The sequence below is a fragment of the Pygocentrus nattereri genome, chromosome 1 (assembly GCF_015220715.1).
Source record: "Pygocentrus nattereri isolate fPygNat1 chromosome 1, fPygNat1.pri, whole genome shotgun sequence".
NCBI classification, from domain to species: Eukaryota; Metazoa; Chordata; class Actinopteri; order Characiformes; family Serrasalmidae; genus Pygocentrus; species Pygocentrus nattereri.
Window position 1 is genome coordinate 22954710 of NC_051211.1, and position 5927 is coordinate 22960636.

A 5927-nucleotide genomic window follows, 5' to 3' on the forward strand; every position below is an offset into this window, starting at 1 on the left:
TGTCCAGTTATACACTGACCCCTCAAAAAAAAGCACTAAGTAAACAGATTTCAGATAGGAATGTTTTTGCATAGACAAGACCGATAGAAAGCAAAAATTGGTAAATGTTAGAACTTCAAATCTTAATGTGCATTGCAAGAAAGTGATAGAATCATAATACTTAATGACATAGTTTACATATAAATAGGGCTAGGCAACATGAAATTATTTATGGAAAGAGTGCAATAAGCAAGGAAAAAAGGATGATAATAAAGTACTAATGCTTACTGTACTTGATTAAGGACGATAAGAAGTTTTTTGGGACCACCACAAAGTGAAGCATTGATTGTTTAATACACAGAATAAGTGCTTCTCTTTGGGGTAGTTTCATGGGCATCCAGGTCCTCTCTCTGCTCAATATAATTCATACCCACTAAAGCCTATAGGGGTTGCTGCTGTGCAATGAAAACTATATTGTTTTTCATATGGCAAATTATGTAGAAAGTAATTTTAAAGCTCTGCTGTATACCGCAGTGAGTAACTTGCAGAGAAATTGTCTATCTAGGTGAAAATGTCTGAAACATTAAGATGGAATGTATGCAACATGTATTAATGTTCATGTCATAATGGGATTTTAAAGTGGAGTAGTAGTGAAAAAGCTCAATGCATGCGAAGATTTCTGAACATTTAAACTGAGGACAACTCAGAAAATGTATCTCACAGCAACCATCTCTGGCAAGATTCACTTCTATGACAAAATCCAATGAGGTATGGAAATCAGAATAACTTTGTTTAATATGCCTTCGAAACTTTTTACAATATAGCTGGAATTGATGTCACAATTGATACCCTAACAGTGGCTCTGACCTTTCATTACTATTTGGTAAGTGCTATTTGTTGGGGTAGTTTTAAGTGACTAAAGCAACTAATGGAATTGAAACCTCTCTTCTGTTCTTGGACTATTTCAATTAGTTCTGAATGTGACCCTAGCTGTAGCTCTCTTACCTAAATTGCATTGTAAGTGCTGTCAAGTTGGGGCAACATTTAGATACTTTTACCATCAAGAACATGGCCTATACAGGAGAATGTATGACAACAGAATTTGAAGTAAGTGGCAGAAATCTGCTTCAACTTTAGCATCTTTCTCTTCAAAACTAACAAGAAAGTGCTATCAAGTTGGGGTATATTTTTTATCAGAGTTCTAATGCATGCTGTATTTGATTGTATAAGAAAAGAGGTGTTTTGAGACCACCACAAAGTGGAGCACTGATTGTTTAATACACAGAATAAGTGCTTCTCTTTGGGGTAGTTTCTTGGGCATCCTGGTCCACTATCTGCTCAATTTAGTCCCTACCTACTAAAGCCTGTAGAGGTTGCTGCTGTGCAATTAAGCCTATATTGCTTTCATATGACAAAGTGTTTAGAAATAATCTTTAAAACTCTGCCTTAGACTGCAGACAGTAATTTGCATACAAATTGTCTGTCTAGGTGAAAATGTCTGAAACATTGAGATGGAATTGTTGCAACAGGTCAATTCTCATGCCACAATGGGATTTGAAAGGGGAGGAGTTGTTACAAATCTCAATTCATTCAAAGGTTTCTGAACATTTAAATTGAGGACAACTCAAAAAATGTATCTCACAGCAACCATCTCTGGCAAGATTCACTTCTATGACAACATCCAATGAGGTATGGAAATCAGAATAACTTTGTTTAATATGTCTTCGAAACTTTTTACAATATAGCTGGAATTGATGTCACAATTGATACCCTAACAGTGGCTCTGACCTTTCATTACTATTTGGTAAGTGCTATTTGTTGGGGTAGTTTTAAGTGACTAAAGCACCTAAAGGAGTTGAAACCTCTCTTCTGTTCTTGGACTATTTCAATTAGTTCTGAATGTGAACCTAGCTGTAGCTCTCTTACCTAACAGTGGCTCTGACCTTTCATTACTATTTGGTAAGTGCTATTTGTTGGGGTAGTTTTAAGTGACTAAAGCAACTAAAGGAGTTGCAACCTCTCTTCTGTTCTTGGACTATTTCAATTAGTTCTGAATGTGACCCTAGCTGTAGCTCTCTTACCTAAATTGCATTGTAAGTGCTATCAAGTTGGGGCAACATTTAGATACTTTTACCATCAAGAACATGGCCTATACAGGAGAATGTATGACAACAGAATTTGAAGTAAGTGGCAGAAATCTTCTTCAACTTTAGCATCTTTCTCTTCAAAACTATCAAGAAAGTGCTATCAAGTTGGGGTATATTTTTGATCAGAGTTCTAATGCATGCTGTATTTGATTGTATAAGAAAAGAGGTGTTTTGAGACCACCACAAAGTGGAGCACTGATTGTTTAATACACAGAATAAGTGCTTCTCTTTGGGGTAGTTTCTTGGGCATCCTGGTCCACTATCTGCTAAATTTAGTCCCTACCTACTAAAGCCTCTAGAGGTTGCTGCTGTGCAATTAAGCCTATATTGCTTTCATATGACAAAGTGTTTAGAAATAATCTTTAAAACTCTGCCTTAGACTGCAGACAGTAATTTGCATACAAATTGTCTGTCTAGGTGAAAATGTCTGAAACATTGAGATGGAATTGTTGCAACAGGTCAATTCTCATGCCACAATGGGATTTGAAAGGGGAGGAGTTGTTACAAATCTCAATTCATTCAAAGGTTTCTGAACATTTAAATTGAGGACAACTCAGAAAATGTATCTCACAGCAACCATCTCTGGCAAGATTCACTTCTATGACAACATCCAATGAGGTATGGAAATCAGAATAACTTTGTTTAATATGTCTTCGAAACTTTTTACAATATAGCTGGAATTGATGTCACAATTGATACCCTAACAGTGGCTCTGACCTTTCATTACTATTTGGTAAGTGCTATTTGTTGGGGTAGTTTTAAGTGACTAAAGCAACTAAAGGAGTTGAAACCTCTCTTCTGTTCTTGGACTATTTCAATTAGTTCTGAATGTGAACCTAGCTGTAGCTCTCTTACCTAACAGTGGCTCTGACCTTTCATTACTATTTGGTAAGTGCTATTTGTTGGGGTAGTTTTAAGTGACTAAAGCAACTAAAGGAGTTGCAACCTCTCTTCTGTTCTTGGACTATTTCAATTAGTTCTGAATGTGACCCTAGCTGTAGCTCTCTTACCTAAATTGCATTGTAAGTGCTATCAAGTTGGGGCAACATTTAGATACTTTTACCATCAAGAACATGGCCTATACAGGAGAATGTATGACAACAGAATTTGAAGTAACTGGCAGAAATCTGCTTCAACTTTAGCATCTTTCTCTTCAAAACTATCAAGAAAGTGCTATCAAGTTGGGGTATATTTTTGATCAGAGTTCTAATGCATGCTGTACTTGATTATATAAGATAAAAGGTGTTTTGAGACAACCACAAAGTGGAGCATTGATTGTTTAATATACAGAATAAGTGCTTCTCTTTGGGGTAGTTTCTTGGGCATCCTGGTCCACTATCTGCTCAATTTAGTCCCTACCTACTAAAGCCTGTAGAGGTTGCTGCTGTGCAATTAAGCCTATATTGCTTTCATATGACAAAGTATTTAGAAAGAAACTTTAAAACTCTGCCTTAGACTGAAGACAGTAATTTGCATACAAATTGTCTGTCTAGGTGAAAATGTCTGAAACATTGAGATGGAATTGTTGCAACAGGTCAATTCTCATGTCACAATGGGATTTGAAAGGGGAGGAGTTGTTACAAATCTCAATTCATTCAAAGGTTTCTGAACATTTAAATTGAGGACAACTCAGAAAATGTATCTCACAGCAACCATCTCTGGCAAGATTCACTTCTATGACAACATCCAATGAGGTATGGAAATCAGAATAACTTTGTTTAATATGTCTTCGAAACTTTTTACAATATAGCTGGAATTGATGTCACAATTGATACCCTAACAGTGGCTCTGACCTTTCATTACTATTTGGTAAGTGCTATTTGTTGGGGTAGTTTTAAGTGACTAAGGCAACTAAAGGAATTGAAACCTCTCTTCTGTTCTTGGACTATTTCAATTAGTTCTGAATGTGACCCTAGCTGTAGCTCTCTTACCTAAATTGCATTGTAATGCTATCAAGTTGGGGCAACATTTAGATACTTTTTACCATCAAGAACATGGCCTATACAGGAGAATGTATGACAACAGAATTTGAAGTAACTGGCAGAAATCTGCTTCAACTTTAGCATCTTTCTCTTCAAAACTATCAAGAAAGTGCTATCAAGTTGGGGTATATTTTTGATCAGAGTTCTAATGCATGCTGTACTTGATTTTATAAGATAAAAGGTGTTTTGAGACCACCACAAAGTGGAGCATTGATTGTTTAATACACAGAATAAGTGCTTCTCTTTGGGGTAGTTTCTTGGGCATCCTGGTCCACTATCTGCTCAATTTAGTCCCTACCTACTAAAGCCTGTAGAGGTTGCTGCTGTGCAATTAAGCCTATATTGCTTTCATATGACAAAGTATTTAGAAAGAAACTTTAAAACTCTGCCTTAGACTGAAGACAGTAATTTGCATACAAATTGTCTGTCTAGGTGAAAATGTCTGAAACATTGAGATGGAATTGTTGCAACAGGTCAATTCTCATGTCACAATGGGATTTGAAAGGGGAGGAGTTGTTACAAATCTCAATTCATTCAAAGGTTTCTGAACATTTAAATTGAGGACAACTCAGAAAATGTATCTCACAGCAACCATCTCTGGCAAGATTCACTTCTATGACAACATCCAATGAGGTATGGAAATCAGAATAACTTTGTTTAATATGGCTTCGAAACTTTTTACAATATAGCTGGAATTGATGTCACAATTGATACCCTAACAGTGGCTCTGACCTTTCATTACTATTTGGTAAGTGCTATTTGTTGGGGTAGTTTTAAGTGACTAAAGCAACTAATGGAATTGAAACCTCTCTTCTGTTCTTGGACTATTTCAATTAGTTCTGAATGTGACCCTAGCTGTAGCTCTCTTACCTAAATTGCATTGTAAGTGCTATCAAGTTGGGGCAACATTTAGATACTTTTACCATCAAGAACATGGCCTATACAGGAGAATGTATGACAACAGAATTTGAAGTAACTGGCAGAAATCTGCTTCAACTTTAGCATCTTTCTCTTCAAAACTATCAAGAAAGTGCTTTCAAGTTGGGGTATATTTTTGATCAGAGTTCTAATGCATGCTGTATTTGATTGTATAAGAAAAGAGGTGTTTTGAGACCACCACAAAGTGGAGCACTGATTGTTTAATACACAGAATAAGTGCTTCTCTTTGGGGTAGTTTCTTGGGCATCCAGGTCCACTATCTGCTCAATTTAGTCCCTACCTACTAAAGCCTGTAGAGGTTGCTGCTGTGCAATTAAGCCTATATTGCTTTCATATGACAAAGTATTTAGAAAGAAACTTTAAAACTCTGCCTTAGACTGAAGACAGTAATTTGCATACAAATTGTCTGTCTAGGTGAAAATGTCTGAAACATTGAGATGGAATTGTTGCAACAGGTCAATTCTCATGTCACAATGGGATTTGAAAGGGGAGGAGTTGTTACAAATCTCAATTCATTCAAAGGTTTCTGAACATTTAAATTGAGGACAACTCAGAAAATGTATCTCACAGCAACCATCTCTGGCAAGATTCACTTCTATGACAACATCCAATGAGGTATGGAAATCAGAATAACTTTGTTTAATATGTCTTCGAAACTTTTTACAATATAGCTTGAATTGATGTCACAATTGATACCCTAACAGTGGCTCTGACCTTTCATTACTATTTGGTAAGTGCTATTTGTTGGGGTAGTTTTAAGTGACTAAGGCAACTAAAGGAATTGAGACCTCTCTTCTGTTCTTGGACTATTTCAATTAGTTCTGAATGTGACCCTAGCTGTAGCTCTCTTACCTAAATTGCATTGTAATGCTATCAAGTT